Source organism: Misgurnus anguillicaudatus, chromosome 20 (assembly GCF_027580225.2).
Source record: "Misgurnus anguillicaudatus chromosome 20, ASM2758022v2, whole genome shotgun sequence".
NCBI lineage: Eukaryota > Metazoa > Chordata > Actinopteri > Cypriniformes > Cobitidae > Misgurnus > Misgurnus anguillicaudatus.
Genome location: NC_073356.2, coordinates 17,272,989 through 17,285,088, shown reverse-complemented (window position 1 = coordinate 17,285,088; position 12,100 = coordinate 17,272,989). Strand labels below are relative to the sequence as shown.

Here is a 12,100-nt window from a genome sequence, read left to right as displayed (position 1 = left end):
GTGCTTGTTGTAGTCAAAAGGGACACACTTTTATTTAAATATGCTCATTTTCCAGCTCTCCTAGAGTTAAACATTTGATTTTTACCATTATCCTCTTCAGCCGATCCCTGGGTCCGGCGGTACCATTCTAGCATAGCTTAGCACAATCCGTTGAATCTGAACAGACCATTAGCATCGCGCTAAAAGTAACCAAAGTGTTTCGATATTTTTCCTATTTAAGACTTGACTCTTCTGTGGTTACACTGTGTACTAAGACCGATGGCAAATTAAAAGAATATACTCTCATTCTAGCTTAATAATCAAGGACTTTGCTGCGGTAACATGGCTGCAGGAGGCGCAATGATATTACGCAGCAGCCAAAAATAGTCCCCTGTTATTGAAAGTAACCAAGCAGACTATTTTCGGGCACTGCGTAATATCACTACGCCTGCTGCCCCAATGTTACAGCAGCAAAGTCCTTGATTATTACACCAGAATGAGAGTATAGTTCCTAGTAGTGTTGTAGTCAAGACTACCTAAACCGAGACCAAGTCATGACCAAGGCCGAGACCGAGACAAGACCAAGACTTTAAAGGGTCGAGACCAAGTCAAGACCAAGACAGGCCGAGACCAAGTCAAGACCAAGACCAATGCAAGTCACTGCATTAAAATACTTATGATAAAATGTAGACAATAAAAGTGAACAAACACTAAAGAGCTGAAACCATTTATTCTGAACAGTTTTTCCATGGCTTGGCATCCACTTAACACAATGCAGGTGTTTTTAGTAATAAAATTAGAAAATTGTCATTGGGAAAAACTTAAACAATGCTTAAGCAATGCCAACATCATATGCCAAACCGGAATAAACTGCATAAAATTAATGATAAAAAATAAATTTGTGATGTGCCACACTCTAAAAACAAACGGTGTTATATAGCACCAAAAGTGGTTATTTGCTCGTAATCATAGAAGAACCATTTTAAGTGCCATATAGCACCGGTGAAGCACCTGTATAGCACCTGTGTAGAACCATATAGGGGCCATATAGCACCACATATGGTTCTACATAGCACTATATGGTTCTACACAGGTGCTTCACTGGTGCTTCACCGGTGCTATATGGCACTAAAAACGGTTCTTCTATGATTACGAGCAAAGAACCACTTTTGGTGCTATATAGCACCGTTTGTTTTTAGAGTGCATCAGTTGTGGTCTTGACCGGTCTTGAAATAAAATTCTGAGTCCTCTTTGTCTGAGACCAAGACGAGACCGAGTAAAAATGTGGTCGAATCCAAGACAAGACCAAGACCTTGAGTCTCGAGAACTACAACACTAGTTACTAGTCATATCTGCCTAGAAAATCGCAACTTTTAATTTTCCGTCGGCCTTAGTACACGATGTAACAAACAGTGCTATATAGCACCAAAAGTGGTTCTTTACTCGTAATCATAGAAGAACCGTTTTTAGTGCCATATAGCACTGGTGAAGCACCTGTGTAGAACCATATGGGGGCCATATAGCACCACTATAGCACCAAATATGGTTCTACATGGTACTGTGTGGTTCTACACAGGTGCTTCACAGGTGCTATATGGCACTAAAAACGGTTATTCTATGATTACGAGCAAAGATTACTTTTGGTGCTATATAGCACCATTTTTTGTGTACAGAAGAGTCAAGTCTTAAATAGGAAAAATATCGAAACTCGTTGGTTATGTTTAGCATGATGCGAATGACTTTTTTTTTTCGCGCTGAGTGCCAAGAGTTTAAAATTCTTCAACTTTGGGTGAAACACTCAGCTCGTCAATGTCACTTCTCACTCAGCCTCCCAATCACAGTGGAGAAGGGGCGGGACAAATATCGCAACAACCAACCAGAGCATCATTCAACGATTAATAAACAAAGCAGAAGTAGCAACCAAAGCGCACATCTGAAAAAAGCAGGCAAAGCGCCTACAGTCGACGTCTGCCTGCCATTTTCAGCAGCGTTTAAATGCTTTGATGTTCAAGCTCCTTAAGTATACCTAAGCAACCCCATAGCAACACCCTGGCAACAACAAACTCCATACGACAGTACAGTATCGACAAAAATTCCTTCAGAATGTGAAAATCTATTTCTAATGAGCCAAGAGTGTTTATCACCAACAAACATTAGTGGTTTGACTTCGTGCATGAACACTAAAAGTGCACTCTGTCTTGGAGCCATGCAGCCTATTAGCTCTACAGCAGGCCTGCTGATCCTCTAATGGACATCTGTGTGAGCGTCACACCCATTCTCAAAAGTCTCTCTGAATAATGAGAACAAATCTCTACATGTAACTGCAGCATCACTGCACTGAGAGAGAGAGATAGAGAGAGAAAGAGAGAATTCAGAAACAAAACAAACCTTGAAGGAGTTTCAATAATCCCTGAAGATATCTTGCTAAATGTACTAACTTTATATTAGCATCAGCTCACATTGGTCAAATACTCCTGGCTCAGCACAGCCACCGCTTTGTGTGCAAAATCCTAAAAGAAAAGTTTTTAGCTGAAGAAGTCACCAGTTTTCGGTGCTCCCCAGTGCTTGTGTTGGTTAGATGTCATAAATAAATGAATGAGGAGGACATGCAGAATGAAGCATTAACAGCTTACTATGAAATCTTAACGTCCTGAAGCAAAGCCTCGGATCTAAAAGCGACTCTGGACGCACAGCCCTCTCTTCTCCACACGAGTGTCAACCGAGCTCCCCGTCTCATTAGGCACTCATGTGAAAGTGCTATGCCCAGCACAGAAAGACCCACTGACATATGATCAGGTGGGTCTCCGTGTCCTACTTTTCACTGTTCCGGGGTCAGGGATCGTGGAATGGGGAACACCATTTCAAGCTAAGTCCCCTGATGACTGTTATGATATGAGTGAAAGTCAAATTTGACAGCACAGTGATTAAAGCATCAAATAGTGACATTTACAGTATAGTACTTACAGTACTTACTGTATATATCATAAGATAGTTTTATAGGTTTTATGATTCACAATTAAACAACAACAACTATTCAATCAACTACTGTTGGTTGCTGAACACTAGCGTGTAAGATCGCATTAGCTATCTCAAGCGTGAACCAAGCGTGTCATTTTTTTGTACATAAAATCATCCTACATAATGTAAAGACCGTTGTGTGAAAATATAACCTTGATATCTTTAATATTGCATGAGTAAGGTCATGTCAAAGATTGAAATGAAAGTGAAATCAAACTTTGATGCAAACATATCGCATACAGTATGAAAGCTTTTTGTTATCGAACAGGGTTGTTCCGAAAAGAGGGCTTTCCTGAGAAAGAAACCGCTTCAGGCAGGAGAAGGTTGCTCTAGGTCTACTATAAAGAACATGGAAGCATTGGATCTCAAACTGAACTAAAAATAAACATACAGTACAGTATCGTAAGTGAATGCTGCTCCAAATGAATGGAGATCTCCGATCAAGACATCAAGCGTGCATGTACTATTCCCCCATCACCCATCTCCCATGCCCCATTCTTCTGCGTCATTAATCACTCGCCCTTGGGTAAGGACCCAGGAGCAAGATATTTAGCTCAACAGAAGAAACAGCCATAACCACATGAGAGTGAATTACATCACGGCAGATATGTCATATTTTTTACATTGTGTGGAAATGGGCAATTGGCTTTCTGAATTCTGGTGATGGCTATCACGATAGCAGCTACGGTATCTGGAAGCAAATCACCATATGCACAGGCTCAATGGATCACGGCTATTTTCCAGCTGGGATGGATTGTGACCATAAAGATTTAGAAGTATGTAAATGAGGTGCTTATTCAAGGTCAGTATTTGATGTTCTGGTTTGGATGGAGATCAAATAGCTAACATGGACTATAAGTTATTTGGTTATCCTGGAGGGAAGCGGGGGGTATCACACTGAAGGGGCTTATTTCGCGATAACAACCAGTTGCCTGTAAATCATCCCGGCTATTTACCTAATAAGTAAGATAAGGAACATTAAATATTGATTTGAAATATTTTATTGCTCATTTTTAACAAATGAAGACCTTTAAGATAACACAAGACGTTCAAATGTAACAAACACACTATTTGGTTTACGGTATTTATGAAGCAAGGGACAACATTACCATCTACAGCCGCGAGAGTCCGCCATATGCTGCTTCTGTATTTATGTAATTCAATGGATTCAGTAATGTGAAATGACGAGTAGGCGAACTTCACTCTAGTTGGCTTGTTCGGTTAATTTAAACTATTCAACCTTCCAGGTAAGTTCTGTATGCTTTGGTTTATCGTTTAAATAACTGATTATATTACTTTTAACGTACAATCATCTATTCAGCCTGGTGTTCTGTCTGCTTTTGTTTAGTTGAATAACTTGCCTTTCCAGATTAAATATCTGTTCTTCGGATTGGAATTTGTGAAAGAAATGCGACATATCGTCCACTGTGACTTATATATGTTATTTCGTATTAATGACGCATTTTTGAATGATGCGGCTTATACTCTGGTGCGGCTTATAGTCCGGAAAGTATGGTAATCATTTGTAAATATAATGACATATATGTTCCGACCCCCTAAGGTGACATTGGAGTAAAAAAAGTTTAGTTTTGCGTGCTCACATTTTGCATGCGCACATGAAACTATTGCACGTAAAAGCGAAAGTTTTACGTGTGCATGCGAAAGTTTCATGTGAGCACGCGATAGTTTCACGTGAGCATGTGATAGTTTCACGTGAGCACGCGAAACTAAACTTTATTTAATTTTTGCTCCATGTCCCCTTAGGGGCTCCGTATATATGCTATTAAAAGACATATTTATATTTTATTTTATTTTAAAAACATGCCAACATGGCAAACAGTAAGAAAGTAAACTTTACCGTTTCACACAACAATCTATAAGCCACACAGGTGTAAGGGTTTATGATGAATCTTTGGGACAGTTTCTGTGATGCATGGTGTTTACGTCAGTGTCCTAAACCGCTCGCTCATTTTCGTTCACTTTTTCCCATAGTGGACTCAATCATCATCATTTACTCTACTATATAGGGAATAGTGAATGAGTGAACGAGGGAGCGGTTTCGGACACAGCAAAAGTGTACATGCATTATTATAAACAAAGATCAGTTTCATCCCTCATCCATGAAATAATCTCTTTAACTCATTCGCCGCCAGCCATATTTGGAAAAGTTGCCCACCCGCAATTTTTGTGATTTTCACAAAAGCTTCGCAAAATGCCTTCCATGAAAATTTTCTTCTAAAAATATATAAACATACAAATATATCAAATGAAAAAACAGACCCTCTGCTTTCAAGCAAACAATAAACAAACAAACAAAACAGGAAAAACAATTTCATCTTATCTATATTTTTAAAATAACAAATTTTTTAGCAAATAATTGCATTTTTGTAAAGAAATTTTGTTAGAGATCAGATTCAGAATGATTATCAAAACATATATAGAGTTTAAAATGAGTAAATAACATTTTGGCTTCAGTTTTTTCATAAATTGGGTAAGTGGATAATTTAGTGGATAGTAGCGTTTTTTGCAGACTAACATGGAATTTCTTCAGAGACACTTTTTTATGCAAATGTTTTCTCTTAATTTACGAGATAACTCGTTAATGGCGGGGAAAGAGTTAAGGTATATGCTGTTGAGACCAAAGCAGCATATTTGGTATTGGATAAGTTCTGACTTTACAAAGGGGTTTTTCAAATTCATTACCATCCTAGACATGCAAAGGTTATGGGTTTGATCCCCAGGAACACGCATACTTGAATGCACTGTAAGTCGCTGTAGATAAAATAATTTGCTAAATGCATACATTTGTTGCATTTTTACACTTTGATCCAAAGCAACTTACAGTGCATTTAAGGTGTAGATTTCAATCAAATGGATTCCCTAGGAACTGAACGCGTGACCTTGGTATGGCAATAAGAGAATCCCTGCCTAAAGTCTCATACAACAATACAAATGTGCTGTACCGGGTGTAAATTCTCCTTTTATTGCTGATGTGAAAAGGGCATGCTGACTAATTGCCAGGTCTTTGCAGGCTCCTGTGGTGTCTGTAATTCTCTCTAACCTTTACCAGAGATGCTCTCAGCAGCACTGAAGATCCCATCCTATACTGTATGTGCCACGGGCCCTTGACACTCACTACGCTATAAATTTATGGCATTAAGGCCAGACATACTCTATGCAAGGGCGCAAATACAGATGCGAGTGCTCAGCTAATGCATTGCAAGTGCACTTTCATGCCTATAATACTTAACATGCGTTTTGCATCACTGTGGTGGTAACAAACTTGAGTATTAAAGGAAGCAATAGACCTTCACATCTCTGTGCCATTAAACATGACTATTTTTGTGCAATTATCTTTCTCTTCAAACTGTTATTTCACAAATTGTATTATATAATAGTTGTAAATTAGTTACATTTGTATATTGTATGTTGATTTTTTAAGTTAAACACACCTACACTTTCAGAAAAAAGGTACAAGAAGGTACAAAAGTTGTCATTGGGGCAATATCTTTTCAGAAAGTACAGTTTTGCACCTAAAAGGTGCATATTGGTAGCTCAAAGGTACATATCTGTACCAAAATTAGGACCTTTTTAAAAAGCTACCACCCCAGTGACAACTTTTGTGTAGCCATTTTTTCCTATGATGTAATAAGTCACATGGCAAATTGCTGCTTTTGGGATTGGCTGAAAAACAATTGTCCAATTGTCCAGAATTACGTTCATCCGGGAAAAGTACTAACTTAAGTTAAATTAGTTTACGTTCATTTTTATTGGCACAAATCTGATTCCACAGAAGAGCACACACAATGCGTGACACATGTTTACGGATGTACGGTATTTTTTATGAGGGAGGGGTGTGAACTGTGTCTCCTGTAGGAACACGTCTACATGCCCTATGGACTCTACCAGCCCTGAGGAGTCATAAGAGTCATCGCAAACCTCCGCTCCATTCCACACAAACAAACAAAACATCTAATAGGGATTTCAGATCCCTCCCCTTCACAAAACCATTTTTGTGACATTTACGCAATCCCCTATTTCTAATGTGGCACGGCTGCGATTCTGATGGTTCGTGGCAGCTCCATCTCTCTGAGTTTCGAAATTTCTCTTTGATAAAGCCCGGGGAGAGAGAAAGCGTGCCAGCCCGACGCCTCAGCGCAGGACTTGCGTCCCAGTGGGTGGTGTTTTCCTCGCTGCTACTGTGGCAACGACATGTGACGGCAGGAGCACACGGCAAGAGAGTATCTTGGTAAACTCCCTTCGTGCATCTCCGGCCACCCCTTTCAGATACAGCTTCATTCTCCACCGACACATCCGTGTTCTCCAAAGGCCCAAGACAGCCATTTAAGCACGAATTAAAAGCTTGGCTGGTGAGTCTGTTTTTACCAAAAGCCTCACACACTTGGGTAAAATTAGCTAAATGTGTGGGCACACGCAACAAGCTTGCTCATAATACATCACCAAAAAATCCCTCCCAACCAAAAGCCCTCCTACTCTATATTCAGAAGACGTTTAGCTTCAACTGGGTTTTTTTCTCTCTTGCTATTAGTGAGGAAAAACAGTTCTCGTTGCAAATTAGTCTAAAAAAGAAAATGTAAATTTTCAAAGGGATTTTTTTTAGTATTTCGCTAATAAGAATAATTATTAGACATCTTGTGTGGGACTGTAAAGACGGAGCTACAAGGGTCCTGCGCGTGTCGCAACGGTGAATAGATTAACCTGTGCCACGAGAGGAGCATCTAAATAAAATATTCAGATTCGGGTCCCAGTGCTAAGCCTTTGACTTCTGCAGGTGGTGTTAATATTTCAATTACGCTCATGAATAAATGAATTAAATAGGTCCTAACATTATCCTTGTTCCTTTTCTGCAGGAATTACTGCATTGGGCTAGATAAGTCTGGCATAACATCGAGGTTCTGGAACGCAGCTTCTGTTTGCCACGAAGGTCCATTAGATAGGCTCTATGTTAAACGTTTTCCTCTAAGGCAAATCTTCTTGTCCCATGCTGGCGAAAAAGCATATGGCACCTCAGGTGTAGCAGTCAAGCTGTTTAATGACATACGCCAGCCTGAATGATGACCATACTGTATGATAGAATCTGAGCTTTACATACTCTCATTAATAATAAAAGTGTTCAGCTGTTAAAAAATCAGATCAATATACTGTAAAGATTTCACAATGTTTTTTAGGTGTGTGATAAAATTCGGGAAGAGCTGAAAGTATTCCCACAAGGATGCTTAAGCCGTTTGTTCTGTGTAATTGAGTCATTCTTCCAACCAAGTTTGATAGTTTTCTTAGAAATGATGAATCTAAGGGCAGTTTACCAGAATGATGTCTTCTGTACGTGCTGATTATTTCTTGATAATAATAAAATGAAACATCAAACAAGGTTGTTTATTTATTTCCCTATTTATTTGTTTGTTTTCTTTACTCTATAATTTTCTGTGTTTATTGCAAAGGCAGTGTGCAACAGTCCAAAAATCCAGCCTGATCTCACATGAATCCGTAAGCTTTTCTTGAAGTGGCCAATTCGTATTGTATTGCAAGTGAATCGTACAAAACTTATGATAATTCAAATAAAGGTATTCATAAACCCCACCCCTAAAGTAGTGCCTAAACCAACATCATAAAAAATGTGACATTAACTCATTCCCCCCAGCCTTTTTTTGAAAAATGCCTTCAAGAAAATTTTCTTCTAAAAATATATAAACATACAAATATATATGCTGGATTACAGATTAACATAAAAACTCATCAGGGTTTTTTCATGCAAATGTTTTCTCTTATTTGACGAGATAACTCGTCAATGGCGGGGAAAGATTTAAAATGTAAGAGAGATTAGGGCTGTGACGGTTGTAATGACCACCGCATCACCGTGGTGGTGAAGTGCGCCCTTCGGTTGTGTGCACGTCACAAACTATGAAAAATATAATAAACAATCTCGCCCAGTGAGATGTCTACAGGTTTGTGTTAACGATGACATGCAGCCTGCATATGCGACCTCCGGAGGCTGCAGCCTTTGGATTGAGAAACAGCCGTTCTCTCTTGGTTAGTGATAGACGATATTTGCGAGTTTTATGTGTATCGGCATCGGCCGATACATGTCTTCCGTGTTCGCCAATTTTTTCCGGCATTATTTACAGACAGAGTGCTGGAAGCCGCAAGCGATGGCAGGTCATGTGACTAAAAACAACCAACCTTTCCATGACAACATCGAAAGCTCGGCCTAACAGCTGATCATAGCCGAACAAAGCGGGTTTTTATTTCTCATCTCTATGGGGCAGTTTCCCGGACAGAAATTAGACAAGTCCTAGACTAAAATAAATAAAAAATAAAAAAGAACTGTCCAAACTAATAACTTCTCTTTTTAACAACATGCCATTTTTTTACATAATTTTTATGATGTAAATTGAGTTAGCAAAAGCAGTATCGGCTCCAAATATCGGCTCAAGAAAATCGGCAACCTGTATCGGTCATTGGCTAAAGCTGATGAAACAAAAAACGGTATCGGCATCGGCACTGAAAAATCCATATCTGTCGATCCCTACTCTTGGTCACTCAAAGTTGCGAAAAAGTATCAATCTGTGCTACCAGTATACCATCAGAACGCGTTTTCAGCGCGGCTGGAAACATTATAACCCCCAAAAGGTTTCTCACTTTTTGTTTTACGAATGGAAGTGCTACAATAAACACGCAGATTTGCGCGTATCCCGTGGGTGCTCCAGGGCTCGGCTCGACCACCCACATACGCACAGTTGCTTTACATTTACTTCACATGTCACATCTAAAACCATGCAGAAAATGTGACTGTGCCGCTTTCCTCCTCTTCAAAGCCCATGGGCGCATCAGAGCGTCTTTCGTTGCCTAAGCATTGCTTGACGGTGTAACAAGCACCCACTGGCAGAGAAAGAATTCGGTGTCTATGAACACGCACGTTTGTTAAGAACTGTATATTTCATCATCATTTACATTTTTATATTTCAAAATATATGTATGCATTATGTATAAGACCTACAGTCTGGTCTACTTTTGGATTCAATCATACCAACCACAGAATTTTAAAGCACGAACAAACACAACATTTTAGCTAACATGATTTTCCCCGTACCCATTGCCTCAACTAGCTGCGATTCAGTCTGTGTCTGTAGAGAATGAAGTGTGTTAGTTGCGCATGCACCAGCAGGTATATATAAATATATATATTAAAATACTGTTTTTTTGTGTGAAAACATTGTAATCCTGAAAGTAATCCCTTTTTTACAACATGTAACTGTAATCAGATGTTTTTTTATGTAACTGTAAGAGATTACAGCTACTAGTTTTTGTATCCTGATTACATAATCCCGTTACATGTAATCCGTTACTCCCCAACCCTGTCTGAGACAACATAGGGACGAAACAGGCTCTGTAGCACAGTTTGTCTATTTAGGGCTACTGTAGAAACATGGCGTCGACTTCCATTTAAGGGGCCCCGCGGCGAATGTAGAAAAAAACGTTTCATTCTAAGATAATAAAAACAATAGAGTTCATTATGTGAGGTTTTTATACACCACTGATAATAGTTATGTATATTATATTGCATTTCTGTCAAGAGATCCTTTTAAAAGTTACACAATGCATCTTTAAACCCAACAGGTTGCGTTTGTCTCTTTTTTCGTCTCTTTTTTAGTGTATACATCCCCCCCTAAGAATTTAACCTGAGAAAACATTTTGGCATGCATATGATATCCTCATGTTTTTGCGTTTCCCGTTGTTTTGACAGATTTTTACGCATTCCTCTGCTGTCAGAACTCATTTAGCACTTTCTCCCAAGCTTCAAGACCTTTCCGCTGGCTGACATAACTGACATTTACATTTGCCCTCTATCAAAGAAAGAGAAACAAGGGTTTAGATCCCTCTGCTCTCATAACAATCTCTTTCGAAAGGGCAGCAGAAAAATGACCATCCACGCAGCATCTTATCAAGCTCTATTAATCACGGGAAGCTCCCCAGTAGGAGAGAAAGAATCCATTTTCCAAGTTTGTCTCCATTACAATGACCCGACCGTCCGGCCTCAATGGAAGAATGGCGCGTCAACGTTGCGACCCGGTCTGAATGAACTCGTATTACGTTTATCACAGCCATCCCTTGGATCTTTGTCATCAGGTAATTGTTTTCTTTGCGCCTTAACGTAATAAAACAGAACGTGACCGTTTATTGATGTCGCGTTTATCTGAGGTTCTCCTCCTCGGGGTATTTCCACTTCAAAGCCGTGTGTGCAGATAAAACAGAGAACGGGGAGAAATGCTAATTCATACAGTTCAAAATGCAGGCATAAAGGACAGGAAGAAATCAATAGAGCTCCCCTGTGTGAAGCATAGTCAACAGAGCAGAAGAGTCCGGTATCCGAGTACATAAATAATATTTATGTAGACGCCAGAGCCAACCGCCACAGGGGAGCATGTATAATTCTGATTCATACATCTGCGAAGCAATGATCTGGTAAATGTGACTATCTCATTTATTTTACACAAAGAGACTGTGAGGTTAACAGGTCACTGCTGCTCCAGTGTTTACGTGATACCCACAATCAAATGCAAATTAAATGTTGATATGTTTAAGAAAATGGTTTAGGCCTCTAAACACAGTTTGTTATGCTAGCTCAGAGGTGGCCAAACTAGGGCCAGATTTGGCCCGCAGGCACTTTTATCCGGCCCGCGAAGCAGTTTGTAATTATATTAAACAGTTTAGGATTTTGGTCCAGAATGACTCATTTATCTCCAAAAGATGTTGCTAGCACTGAAAAACTCGACTGGAAAATGAGCACGCAAGAGATATAACAAAATAGATAGTGTAATAGTATGTTTAAAACAAAATGGACGCAAATGGAGCGTAATACTTCACCAACATCAACACCAAACCATTACTATGTGTTATTTGCCAGTATTACCATTTTTAAATGTATTTATAATGTTATTTGTAGTAAAACTAAGGAGCCCCTAAGGGGACATGGAGCAAAAATTAAAAAAAGGTTAAGTATCGCGTGCGCACGTGAAACTATCGCATGCGCACGTAAAACTATCGAGTTTAGTTTCCCGTGCGCACATGAAACTATTACGTGCGC

General features: G+C 39.4%; 1 protein-coding gene across 1 annotated transcript in view; it reads right to left on the bottom strand.

Moving 5' to 3' along the window:
- The window catches only part of gabbr2 (gamma-aminobutyric acid (GABA) B receptor, 2), a 244,887-nt gene that overhangs the window by 217,176 nt on the left and 15,611 nt on the right, over window positions 1–12,100 (bottom strand). The gene's annotated exons all lie outside the window — the stretch shown is intronic.